The 14,648-nt window shown below is 43.4% G+C and overlaps 1 protein-coding gene across 2 annotated transcripts in view; it reads right to left on the minus strand.

Annotated features, from left to right (window-relative positions):
• The window catches only part of LOC138503207 (pancreatic secretory granule membrane major glycoprotein GP2-like), a 964,255-nt gene that overhangs the window by 848,995 nt on the left and 100,612 nt on the right, over positions 1 to 14,648 (minus strand). The window lies entirely within an intron of this gene.

Consider the following 14,648-nt stretch of genomic DNA (forward strand, 5'->3'; position numbering starts at 1 on the left):
GCAGGTCTAGCAGACAGGCCCACCTAGACAGCTTTCCCCACAGTATCTCCCTATTAATGCCATCAAAGGCTTGCCCAGATCACATTCTGCTTGGTCTCCAATTCCCTTACCTTAAGAACATTTAATATGAAGAGGTTTAAACTAGTTCCTACACCTGGAACAAAGCCTGCTTGTCTTATTTCACTGTGCCCTGAATCCCGTAACCATGCATTTAGATGTTTTAATAATATTGAGGCAAAGATTTTACCAAGGGAGTCCAACAGTGCGATGGGCCTATAATTTCTTAGATTGTCCCTTTCCCCTTTCTTGAAGATAGGGACAACAAAGGCTGTCCTCCGTGAGGGTGGGACGTCCCTTACTGCCAATATTTGTGTAAACAGAACCATACAGAAATCAGACCACTCTTCTGGTGTTTGTTTAATGGCGTTATTATTTAAGCCATCAGGGCCTGCTGCTCTCGAAGGGTTTAGTTTATTTTTATGATTTAATATATCCACCCTATTGAATGCAACTGCCCATGGCAAACAGGCTCTTTCGCGTTGTTGATTCAAGCAATTGGCCCGAGGAAGAAAAGAGGTCGGTGAAAAATCAGATCCAGACCCTCTCTGGCACAGCTACTGTCATAGAAGTCAGCTGTAAAGTGGCATTATTGTTAAGCAGTTTCCAGAGATCTCTAGTGTTTCTATTCGCCAGGGCCTTCCTCATGGTTTTAGCCTCTTCTTGAAAGCGCTGGGCTTTAGAAGCTAACAGCGAATTTCTGTAATGTTGTTTCCTTAATTTCTTTAACTTTGGTTTGTCTCCGGATTGTTGTTGAGCTATGACTCACAGGTCAGATGTTAACGACCTTTTCATCTGTTTCACCATATTATTGGAAAAATTTGACCTCTTCAGATCTTGTCTTATCCCTATTTGTGATTTCTGTTTAAAAGCCAGACATACACTTGACTAGTCCACATCCCCACCATTGTTCAGCATTGTTCCCCGACGTTTAGTTGAGAGCTTTCTTACATCTTTCAGGGAATTTTCAGGCAGATGTCCCCCTTATTGACCTGCAAAGGGCCTTCAGCTATCTCCATGACCGCCTTTGTAAAACCCTGAAAGGTGTGTTTCAACAAGCTATGGTCACTTGTTTCCATTGGTGTTTTCTCTAAAGTACCTAACCATTCATACATGTGGTTGGAAACAAAGACATAGTCCAAATGAGCAGTTTGAGAGTCCCTAGACCAGGTTATTTTCCCCAGAGTATCACCTTTCATATTACAATTTAACATAGTAATATTCTGCTCCTTTAATTCCGACACCCATGCAGCTGCCTTCTTTGACAGTTTGGATTTAGGTAGTTTAATGCCGCTCGCATCAAGACATTTGATATTAAGATCTCTGCATATCACTACATTGGGGTCATTATGTTCCACAGTTGCTGTATCACCAAGTCCACAAATTCACCATCCCCAATTCCTGCCATATTCCAGTACACATTAAAGAGCAGTAGTATATGATGTGCCCCATCCATCTCCCTCCTCCAAGACAGCAACACAAATTGTACAAACAGACTCAAAAATTTTAACTCCAAGATCTCACATCGACAACCCCCTCTCACCAATGTAATCAGGCCCGCCGAGGAACCACCCCAGCCTTTCAACAAAGCTGGGGAAAAGCAAATATCAAATCCCTCACACATCGGTTTGTAAACAAGCCAAGTTTCCTGCATACAGATGATATTGAGTGCTTCAAAATATAACAACCCTTCCTAAAATAGATGCATAAATCCCCTGGTATTCTATGTCGCCAGGACAAGGGTCCTCGTCTTGATGCATGAGGTTATGAGTCTGACCTTCGCGCTAACAATGCCGCTAGCCAACCCCACTCAGCATTAGAATCTGATAATTTCCTGTTTCCCTGTGAATGCTTAACATTTCTTTCATCTCCCCTCAAGCATTCAAATGTAACTTTTAAACAGGCTCTCCATCCACCCACCAGGGATCTTGACTCTTTTATTGGATGAACAGATTTCGCCATGACTGGAACCTGCCCAGCCTTTTCTCCCATGGAGGAGTGAACTTCCCTCAAAGAAGACCCATAACTCCCACTTTGAGCATAGTAACATCTACCCTCCATTAGCTCAACGCCCAAAGGTAAAAAGTACATTGCTGCTTCCAGCAAACAATCCTTCACCACGGTTGATGACAGATGGAGGGTCACCCAACACATTCGCTCCTCCTCCATGTCATCCGGGATTATAAACCTAAGCAATGGAGGAGTTTTAAGACATTTGTCCTGTTCATTATTAAACCGTCCCTTTCCGGTATCAGTCGCTCAATGGTAATAAACATCTTTCTTGAGTCTTCCCGAGGTCTGATAGGAGGTCTCTCTCTTCTTTAAGTGGATGAGAATTCCGTGATATCTGCCAAACATCCATCTTAGAGGGTTGAGTACCCTTTCCTAGTAAACCTCTTTTTTGCTCCTTTGTACGGAAGTTCGGGGACCACTGCCATGAGTCGCGCCTAGGCTTCCGTGGTTCCACATTGCTTTCCTCCCTTTCTCCTTCTCCTAGCACACAGAAGCCCAGGCTCTGCTCCATTTCTTCCACGTCAAATGTTACATTTGGAGGACCCACCCCATCCGTAGGCGCTTCCTCAGAATACGTTGAGAGGTTCATTAACAAGAGTATGGGCCTCATTACGAGCATGGCGGTCTGGGAACTACAGTAACGGTAAGCATGCCGGTACCGTAGTTCCCGGACTGCCATACGACAAGCTCTGCTCGTGGGTGCCATCTCACCCGCCAGGTTTTTCCTGGCAGGTGAAACGGCACCTGCGAGCAGAGCACGTCGGATGCTCCGGCACAACTCTGAATGTGCCGGTGCATCTGACGCCCCCATCCCCATTCAGCCCTACGGGTCAGAATGGGGATTGGGAGGCCCTTGATTCCAGCACCCGCAAATGGGCAATTACCGGGTCCGCCGAGCTCAGCATGACCCGGTTCTTGCCCATTCGCGGGTGCCGGAAAAAATGCAACTTCGGTGGCAGCCATGCCGTTTTTAACAGCACGGCTACCGCCAGAGTTGTAATGAGGCCCTATGTCTTCTTCTGGGACCTCCTGTAGTGGCAAGCTCGCTGTCTCCCTTTCTCCTTTTTTGGTTATGAATGACTGACTCTTCGAGTTGATCTCCCCTTTGCGTATATTCGGGAGCGTAAGATTTCGTAAAAACGCCCTCGAACCACTAGGGTGCCCATTTTTACTCACCTGTTGATTTTTTGTTTGTTTTATTGGGGAAAGGACATGGGTTTTAATTTATTTCTCCTGAGGGCAATTTGTCTTTTTTCCCCAAACACAGCAAATACTTTAGGAGCATCCCCTGAATTAACATCCACATCTTGGGAAGGGTCCAGGTTCTGTAGATTCTCAGTAAGGAGTACTTCATCACTCGGATCTATATGAGGACCTCTCCCTTGAAGGAACCTTTCCTTTATTAGTTAATGCTCCTGGCACAGAACTGAGCTCTTTGATCTTGGAGTAAGAACATTTATAGTTGCAGGAGGCCGTACCCTAGAAGATAGGATCTCCTTCCTCTTCTCTCCCTCTCGAGCCTCTGAAGGACTTGAATTCTGGTCCATTTGAGCTTGCTCCCCTAGCCTGGGTTTTGGCAGGGCAGGTCTTATTTGTGCCTCAGTCAGATGTCTCTGCCATTTTATCTGCTCCAAAATAGCAGCCATCATAGACTGCTCTATGATATCTCCTCTCGCAAGATCAAACAGCCTAGCCTGCCACTGGGCTGTCAACTCTGCCTCTTTATCGAGTCTCACCTGGACTGTACCCACAAAAGATTATAAGAAAATCAGTTTTGTGTGGGACATTGCCAGGAGGGTGGCTTGATCCTTGATAGTTTCTTGTAAATTCTCGTACAGCTTCATGAAGGGATTCATGGCCCCTGCAAGTGATGCCATGATCAAGTTTTGCATTTGCACCACATTCATCCCTCCATTTCTTAACTGGGAGTCCATCTCTTGAGAACTCAATATAGAAGGTATCAGGTTAGATTGGGAGTCACTTGATACTGAGGAGTCTGATATTGTTTTCCGTGGAGAGTATAAGGGAGATGCCTGCCGCACCTGTGGCACCTTGGGGACCTCAATTCCTGGTTGAGCCGCTTGAGAGGAAACGTCCTCTACAGCCCTGTTATCACCATTAAATACAAATCAAGGCCCTTCCTTTGGGCTAACAACAATGCCCATTAAAGTGGGGGATCCCAGGTGATTCCCCAACAGACCAGTAGATGAAGTTGCCCTCTCATTGAACGCACTAACCCTTCTATGAAATGAGCGTGTTGTATTAAGAAATTCTGCATCCCTGGCTAATCTAGTTGCAAGCGCCATATGCTGCTGCTCCAGCCTTGATACCATGGTCACGGACGGTTGTGGGGACAAAAAAAAAAAGACATTCGACCCTCCTTCACCAGGAGGGTAGCGTAGTCCGGGGAGTCAGGTCTATTATGTGGGATATATTGACCAACTCAGCTGTGCGTTACCACATCACTTTGCTGCAATTGTGCAAGACACAGCAAAATGGCTGCGCTGGCTCCTGTTCGCACTAGTATCTCAAAATTATATTTTTAACAAACAAAAAGATTGCTGCATCATCCTGTCACCCACAGTTCAGGCGGGGTGAAACAGGGGACACACTGCAGGAGCGTGCCAGTGTGTTCTGAGACATACATATGGAATCAAGTGAAAGCAGCACTGCATTGCTGCAAAAGCCAGGAATTCCCCTTCAAAAGGAAACCTTTTTCAGCCTTTCAAAATGCTGTGTTATGCTACTGGCATCTGTGCATTCTGAAACCACTGTGATGAAAACGGCCCTGCCAGGCCCAGGATGATTAATTGTGCCTCAGAAAAACTGGGCATAATTCCTGAATGGAAGGCCCTGTCAAAGTAGCTTGGAAAGAAATCAACAAGAATCTTTATTTTAACTAACACGGCAACGCGCATTCATGTTCTTTACAATATAGCAAACATCAACTGTCTTCAAAAGAACTTTAACTATCTGAGCCTGGTCAGTTTCATATACCAGTGTTCAGATAAAACTCATGCATTCAAAGAAAAATTACTTTAGCTGCAAGGACATTGAGGAAATCTGAGTGAGCTGCCCAAAACCGAATTAAAGAAAGAAATGTCAGCTTGCACCACGTGAAAATAGGCTGCCTGCAAAATAAGGAAAAACGAATGCATGTGTTTTAAAACAGTACATTGGTAAATAAAAGTTGCACTTGTCTTTAGAAATTTAAAGGGGTTTATTACTGGGGAGAATATATCACATGTGTTATTTGATGTAACAGGCTTATTTAATTCTGGATTTAAGGTCAAAAGTGAAAGATGTTAAACCCAGGGTGGTTTGAGTTACCAAGTTGAAAAACAGGTTTTCTGCCAAAAGGGCTATCTCTCCCAGCAGATCCTGCCAACCCACTGATAATTATAGGGTGGAGCAGACATTTGTCTATGTTGGAACCCAGGACACTGCAATTCTTAGGGAAGGAAGCCGGAGGTGTGAAAGACCCTAAAACTTCAATCAGGCTGAAGGAACCCCCCCTCCTGCTTGAAAGGAAATGCCAGTTGGGGTCAGCTGGAAAGAAAAAAAAATGACAGACAGTGACTCCCCTTTGTTCTAAAGACTATTCCATAAGGAAACTTTAAAGACTTAACTCAGCAACCAAAATTGGTAACCATGTAGAATTTTCACAGTGTAAAAGTAAATTTGTGGCCTTTAGTTTAAAATGTGGTAGAATGTAGTGACACCAAGGGGACAGAAATGGTGATATGTGTGGAATTGCCAGAAAAGCATCCATGTTGCAAATGTAAAATGTTGACATATCTTCCTTATGACAATCCCCACTCATGTGTAAAGTTGTAGAATTTGGAGAAATGTAAATCCCTGTGAAAAGTGCAAAAAACTGTTAGAGGAGTGAAACCAGGCCTCACAGACTTGGGGTTTGGATTGAAATGTGAGGGAAATAAAATATGTAACCTGTGTATCCGATTTACTAAAAGGTTGCAATTGTGTAAATATGTGTTTGTGGCAAAATTTGATTTTAGTTCCAGTAACTCTGGGAGGTTTCTGGACACTGTAAATATCACCCCATAAACATGACATCATTTTTCTGAGATCCAACCAGCAAAGAGCTAGGCAGAGACTTCTACACTTGCTCAATCCTATTGTTAGAGGCGTGTGTAGTAAAGCCTGCCCCTGTCATATACTGTGATGATTTCACCTGGAATTATAAATAAGAGCCCCTGACAACACACAAGGAGACACTTATTCCTGACTTCCTACGCCGGCGTCCTGTTCCTGTCTTCATCTTGCATTTATCCATCTAAACTCCAGATCACACCCACAAGGCCAAGCATTGCTGATCCTGCTTCAGCTGCGCCTCAATTCTAAAATAATTCCAACAACCAAGGGAAACGCTGTGGTGTTTTGGGAAGAATCCTGAATTAACCTGGCTAGCTGCTCACTAAATGCATGCCTGCTGCCATCCTGCTATCCAGCTGACCTACAGTATCCAGTAACCAGAATTGCCAGTCCAGAAGAACTATCCTTTGGTATCCAGTACCTGCCCCGCTGATCGGGTCCCGCTAATTTTGTCAAGCTGTCCTTCGTTAGACCAGATCCGTGGGGTGACCCGAGCGCTGACTGTCCAAAATCCAAAAAGTGGACTGTGAATATCAAAAGGAGCCAGAGAAATTCATAATATACCATGCCTTGCTTTGTTCCATCCCAATCTCCAAGTCATCCAATACTTATCCTAATAACTTGTAATATTGTCAAAATCATTCTTGCCACCTTGTCTTTGATTCCTTGCGCTAGCGCCAACATCTTTAATAATTTTGTCTTGTAAAACCCTAAACTATTAATCCTGTTTCGAGCGATCGGGCTGGGTCCACCAGGGCAGGTGCGGAGGTGCTAGGCTTGAACTCACGAGTCAACATCGGAGCTTACTGTGTCTCAATCTGGTAGCCTAGCCTGAATGCCCTAGTGTAGAGTAAAACTGTCCTTGTCAAAATTGATTTCTTTTCCTTTTTTCCCGCCTACATTTTCTCAAAAACGCACCTCACTAGATCTTGCATAACTCACTCAATTTACCAGCTAGAGACCTCAGTTCACTTCCATATTGTACTTAGGATCCAGAGTTACACCCCAACACAAAAACCGCATTACAATATTTCACCCGTTTTTATTAAAAACCGTTTTGGTAAATTTAGGCGGGAATGGCAAAAGTTTGCTAATTTTACGTGTCATTTTGATTATAAACTGTTTTCAATCTTCCATGTAAATTCAAATAGTATGCTTTTGCTCAATCCATTGCTTGTGATTGCTAGTATCTTTCCAGTGTTGCTCCAGTAAAGAATTGTTTTTGTTTGAATAGTTTTATACACATTCATTCATTTATTCATCCATATCCGAGTGTCATTTTTAGCATTGCAAGGGTTTAAAATCAGTTTTCTTTCTTGTTTGGGGAGGGAAAGTCGGATTTTAATTCTGTTTTCCATCTATCATTCCTGATTACCTGCTGATTCTGTTTATCCACTTAAAGTTGATTATTTGTGGGTTGAGGGAACACTTCCGGGGGAAATTCTAACTCAAGAGCTATTTTACCTAAATTCAAAAAGTGCTCCTATTCCCTGGTGTTTTGTGGATGTGTCAATAGAAGGGTAAATTAAGTGCATTGCTTACATTCCTGTTGTTCTTATCACCCCACTGGTGATTGCTGCCACATGTTAAAAATTGTATGATTTCTTTTAATTTTCAAATAAATAAATATTATATTTTATCAACAAGCCTGATTCATGGTCCATTGGAACCCGGGGTATTTGAAAAGGGGGTGTGATATGAGTGGTATATCATCTCAATATTGAATCTAATCTATACCAAAAGCATTTCAATTGCGCGCTGCATTCTGGGCCGAGACCAAGGTGTGCGTCGCCTGATTGAAATCCTTGACAATTCAACACTTCTTCCAAGTATGAGCAATCCTCTACACCAAGTTACTCCATCATTGAAGTCGTGCCCTCCTTCACCATATGTTTCTTGGGGCTATTAATCACCCCCTCTAGGTACTGTTCCTGATCCGAATCCGAATCTCCACCCAGCTTAATGTCTGGGCCTCAGACTCTGCCGTTGACAATGGCATGGTGTTATGCCCTCCCTCCTCCCCACCGAGAGATATCTCCACCTCTCTCCCCAAGACAGTTTCAACATCATCACCCTTACAAGATAATCTAATTCTGCCAATGTTCTCAGACGATGGTATGTCCAGTTGCGGGTTTAGAGACCCTTGTGTTGAGTTGACTGGGTAAATGGGCCCATGAATTTGGACCGGGTTGGTTATATTCAGTTCATTAACCATTTCCTGGTGCTTAACCGGTCGCCTAGTATGGGGGTGAGAATGGAGCATAGTATGTAGAGAGAGATTTCCTCAGTGCAATTCTTCAGAGGTCTGTGCTTAATCAAGAGCGTGCTTCGTTGTCTACCCTTCTCAGTTTTCAGTTATCACTTGTCATTTATCAAGTTGTGCTCATGCGCCCAGTTGTGCTCATGCGCCCAAAGTTGAATGCCCAGAGCCCACCAATGGCTCCCTCCAGTTCTTTGGAGCCCCGTGGGCCAGTGAAGGTGGATAAAGGAGAGCTGGTAAAGCCTCACTCCCCTCCACTCCACACCCCCTCAAATGTAGAGCGCCTGCTATGAGACACCAAGCACGGCTCTTACGTCACTTCACTTTCACTCTCGATTTCTTACTTTCCAAGATCAACCAAATAGGGCAGTTCAAAGGGAACAACTCCCCGCAGTCACTGCCACAGTGAGATAGCAGTCTAATCACACGCTAGGGTTTGTGTTACTCGTGTAACAAGGGCATCCAACAGTTTGTATAGCACGACTCCTGCAGACCACCAGAGACTACTTTCTTCCACTTCCCGCTGCGCGTTGAGAATGGGCATTTCAGTCCTCGTTCTGTAGGTCAAATGGCAGAGCCACGCCTCCATTCAGGGAAATAATAAACAGACTGTCAATGCACCGGAGACCACTTTCTCCCACTTTCCGCTCTGCGTTACTAGAGAAGTAATTGTAAATTGTAAGGCTATTTCACCCATTTGCCTAAAAAAATTTGACATAAAATGTGCTATTTCAAAATTTCATTTAAAATGTTTTTTTGGAGGAGATAACCCATGCCTCCTACATTACCCAGGGATCTCTGGCCTGCTAATTCATGTGTCACCATTGACCTTGAATAATGTACAATGCCAATGCCCCGTCAGGAACTGTCCGACTGCCCCCCCCCTCCCCCCACACACTGAAAGCAGCCTCCACTGTTGGCATGCAAATAATAATTTGACTGCACAAGTACAATGATGGCTGGTACAGTTGGGCATGTATATACAGTTTGTTGTCTGTGGGTGATTCCTATTCTCTCTCTCTTCTCTCTCCCCCCTCATACAACTCTGAATAATGGGGGAGTATCTGTGGTAATCATCGTACGAACAGTGTATGAACGCTGATCACAACACAGACCAAGAAGAAAGGGCGCACTGGAAGTGAACTAACTCACAAACCTTGGAAGGTAAATTAATTTATGCTTTTTGGGAAGACAAACTTTTGATTGCGTGTTTTCGCTGGCTGGATTAGTTTGTCCAAAATTCTGGCAGTTAAGCCTTTTGTTATAAGTCAAGGTCCAGTCTTAGAATTGTTGGTGCATGTGGTTTTTTATTCATATTGGTATACCAAAACCAAAAAATCATCAGTGTGGCAATTACTGCCAGTTGGTCAACATTGGTGAGCCCCCTTGTTCCTATGCTAGGTGAAAGATGTAAGGTTCGATTAAAAAACCTACATCTTTCGTATATAGTAGCGCTCAGCACCTCTCAGCGGCAGCATGATCATCATGCACACTGTGGATGCGTGGTGATCCAGGCTGCCCCCGCAAGTCGGCGGTGTGGCCTCTGCTTCTTGGAGTTGCTTAGGAGGGACTCATTCAGCATGGCTTACTGAGGGCCTGTGCATTTTGTGTTACGCCACTGGTCTAAATTAGTGCTGGCTGAGGCATCTAGTTAATGACTGTTGACCAGTTGGTGGTATATCTAATTTGATGGGGGTTATCCAAGATGCACAGTTGTGTCTTGTTTTCTGCCCTTTAGACAATGCAGTACCAGTGTGTTATCCAATGTATGTGGTGATGTCCGGTAGATGTCACGGGATCCATTAGCATAGTTATTGTGGGTCTGAGTAGTCTGTTAGTCTCTGCTTCATAAATGTGGCAGTTGGGGTATTTTTCTTCTTATTGTCACAAACCCAATATGGACCCAGGTCAAAAAGAGGACCAGTAGTGGGTCTCCTATACTTGGGGACTTTCCTTCCGAAAGCACAACCCTTGGGATAGTAATAAACTACCAGGATAGCGACTCAGATGAAAAGGTAGGAGGCACAGCATTTTTACTAGAAGGAAAGACCAGAGGAAACCAGCATTAAGTTCATGAAGAACACTGAATGTGACTCACCTCCCTCCATTCTCTAAATTATCCTTCCTACCTGGGAAGCGATGCTGAGATACAGTTACACCTAGGATAATATGAAATACTCCTACCAGAAGTAGTTCAGAGTCCATAGGCCAGAGAACCGCCCAATGTCGTTGCCAAGAGACACAAAATGTCCAAGGCACGCAGAGACCTGACCCGCACAGCACAAGGACGCACACTAAAGGAAGGTAAGAAATCCAGGATACAGGAGATCAGGCACCACTTTGGAGAAATAGCCACAAAGATCGAGAAGGTCACTCAAAAGGTCAAACCTGAGGAAGTCCAGGAAAACAGGAACGGATCTAGTTGCAATGGTTCCTGCAGATCCAGGTAAACACAACAGATAAGGGTTAATCCGAAAAGGCAATCCAGAGGCACGCAAGGTCCCTATAAACACGGGAAAGCACAACCAGGAAATCCCGCATAAGGTGAGGGCTAAGACAGAAAGTGGTTGAAGAAGAAGGCAAAGGTCTGTAACGCAGGAAATAGGAATTAAAAAAAACAAAGATGCTTACTAGCCACAATGTACAGTTGAGGGGCGTTGCTTACCGATCTTCCGCTCCTTTTATTCACAGTAATGAATGAGGAATGTGTCTTCCGTTTCACGTTCAGGAAGGCGCAAGTCATGATGGAGCTACTACATACGCACTCAGACTTGTAGGGATTGTGGTTTCTCAACCTGCTGTGTGAGGTTCAATAGTGAGGAAGGCACCGTTTGTCTGCGTACTGTGGGGACCCGTTGCCTCAATCTCCACAGGATGTGCCAAATCCAAGAATACCCATGCAGACGCCAGAGGCCATTTCCCGACACATCTTGAATCGCATGTCTTGAAAAAGAGCTAGGTTTTCAGTGGTCCTCCTGTAGGGAATCTTGTCTGGGGATGATGTTCCAGTGATTTGTTGCCATCACAGTGCATGCCATCCCACCTTTAAATATCCTATTTACCAAGTCGACAGTAGCATCTTGCCCAGTAAAGAAGAAGTGAACGTGGCTACAATTGCTACCGGGCTATGCCACGGGTGACATGATGCACAATCCAGAGTCTTTAATTCTGCATTTTATATGAGTCTAGTGCATGGGCCCAAGAGCACGGATGATGCGTGCCTATGTTTGTATTAGCAACAGTATTTCTGAGGCTTTTTGTGTTCTCTGGAGCCAGCTCACTATGTAATGAGGGAACTTCTGTAGAGTCTGTTGGCACAGTCCAATCACAATAGTACCAGTACGATGACCATAAGGGTTCTGTATGGAAAAGATAGGTAGGAAGGCATAAAAGGTTGGATGCATCGTAAGTGGAAAAAGTTCCAGATCAGTGCTTTGATTAGGGGTTTCACAGAAATTAAATCGTTCATAATTTCCCACTTTTATTTACTGCCTCGTTGAGCTGAGGGCAAGCGCCAATCTCTTCCGGCCAAGGGGCAGTTGAAGGTGTTGGGTCTCTGTTTGGCAGATCATTGAGTCTGCACACACTTTGTGCTTGAGCATGTAAGTCCTTGTTTGTTGATTATGTCCAACAGGGGTACCATGTAGATGTTGAAGAAGAGAGGCCAGAGGCTGTATCCCTGGGTGGACACCTAATGGGATTTATCTGACAGTGGACTGGTGAGTTCATCCATCCGGTTTGAAAGAATTGGGGTAATCCACTTAAATGCTTATTGGCTAGTTTGTTCATCAGCATTTCTACATGGCTGATTCTATTGAAAGAGCCTAAGATTCCCAGGTGATCATAAAGCTGGACTGTAATGCAGTCCTCCCATCTCACAATGTTAATTGCTTTATCTCCACCACGCCCCCCTCAGGCCATGGATGACATTGTTTTTGAGATATTCCGTCTGCGGGCTCTGGTCACAACGAATAGTAGGGGCCTTGTCGAAACGCCTGATTGTGAATTATATCAACGTTCCTCTTAATCCACCTCATTGCAGCTCGCTCTATTAAACATGTGCCTGGTTCTCATAAAATAGTTGTGTCGCAGCTTAAAGAAACCCACTAATATATATAACAGTGGGTTGCCTTTCTTACATTTTACATTCCATTGTGGAGAAGGTTAAATCATGTACTTAGCCAGACTACTTTTTCTCTTTGGAACTATGTTTTGTTCCATGTGCAATGGTTGCAAGGGAATCTTACAGTTTTTACTTAGCGTATTTCAAAGAGGAATTATTCTGTATGGTCACTTGTCAGCTGGTTTATCAAATGACTCGAATACTAGGTAAGGCAGCTATGTAAAACACAGCACTAATGTTACGCTTCAAAGACAAGCATTCAAAAATAAGTGTACATTGGTGCACAATTAGATCTAAGAAGTGCTGCATTTAAATTCTTAAAGAGGATCACACATTTTAACCAAGCTTCTGTAGATTTACAGGATCCACTCCTATTTACTTAGAGCTGAACTTCAAATAGTTGTCAGTTCTTAAAATATTAAAAACGTCATTATTCTAACTGTTTATATGCTGGAATTCCAAAGTATCAACTAGAGAGCCCACCGTCTGACCTGAACCCTAGAGTTTGACTTATCTATGATCTTGCCGAGTCCCACTATGCCTCTGGATTGCTACAAGCTCTTCACTAGTTACACTAGGTAAACCACTTTTTTTTATTTTACTTGTAACATTTCGTTTACAAACCAACATTAATTACAATTTAAAATTCCTTCATCGCAAGCTCAAATCAATTCAAGCTCCTCAATTGATGTTCTCATCATCATTCAGATTCTTATCCAAAAAGTCAACAACTGCACATGTCAATGACACATTTCGACTTGATAGTATGTGAAGCCACCAATCTTCCATATCACCATTTTGCAGAGCATATTTCAATAAATGAAAAGATCTGGAACCTGTTAATTCGACACATTCAGTTATTAGATGTTTCGTTGATTCAATTGAGAGTTTACAGAATTTACAGCAATTGTCACTTATATGTTTATCGTGTCTACTATATAGATTCTCTTTGGTTTTCTAGGTATTTACACGAAGCCTTAAAAATCTGTTGCGATGTTTCCTTGAATGGAATTTCTCTAGATATTTCGGTAGTTTATCTAAACTGTTCGCTGCAGCGCCCAAATATAAAGCTGTTTTCAACTTTCATAACCTTTCGTTGTTTTGTAGCCAGTTCCACAGTCTCGGTTGTAAACCACTTTAAACTTTGTTGCCCAGTTTTTAAGTGTTTTAATGGCCTTGTCCCTCTGTGCTTTAAACCAAAATCCAACTCTACAAGTCCATGCAGTGGCTTTGATCTCATGACACCTGCACCTTATTCATTCCAAAAACCAGATGTGAGACTCGAGGAAAACTGTAGGTTCTTGGTTGCTGGCCCCCACCTTTAGAATACTCTACCCAGCAATAGTTTTTCCACTTCTTTGCCTCTGCTTCGTAAAGCACTGGAGCATTTTCTCTTCTGCTTTCTTTTTTTTATATAGTTTATTTATTCTTACGCCCCACCTCCAATCCCTATGCCCAGATGCAGTTCATTCTGCCATGTTTGCATGATATTCAGTAAAAATAAGCATACAGAGGACCAGAGGAGACTGGAGGTTCCGGCCTTTGCAATGCTTTATCCAGCAATATTGGTTTTTCCAATTCTTTGCCTCGATTTCGTAAGTACTGAAGACTATTACTTTCCTCTGAGCTTTATTTGTCCACAGGATTGCGTGATATCAACAAATGTAAACGTTAACAAGCAAACCTGCAATGGCAGAATACTCCAGAAAGCTGAGAAGATACGGGAAGCCGTTCACGTCAAAATTACACCTTTACGAATGTGACATATTGAAATGAATGCAACATGCATTGAAATGAGTGTGGCGTGCATTGATGGGTGTCATTGCATGTCCTATTCATTTCAACGCATGCCTTACACATTTCAATGCATGTTGCATTCATTTCAATATTTCACATTCGTAAAGGTGTAATTTTTACGTGAACGGCTTCCCATACGACAGACACAGGGTTTGTATAAAAGCAATATAACAAAGGGAAGCAACCGGGGGAATTATCTATAGTGTCCTGCAATATTCTGCATAATGTTGCAATGTCAATAACATGTGAAAGTGAACATGAACCAGCCAGAATCCCCTGTGC

The sequence above is a fragment of the Ambystoma mexicanum genome, chromosome 11 (assembly GCF_040938575.1).
Source record: "Ambystoma mexicanum isolate Mex_15411 chromosome 11, UKY_AmexF1_1, whole genome shotgun sequence".
Taxonomy (NCBI): Eukaryota; Metazoa; Chordata; class Amphibia; order Caudata; family Ambystomatidae; genus Ambystoma; species Ambystoma mexicanum.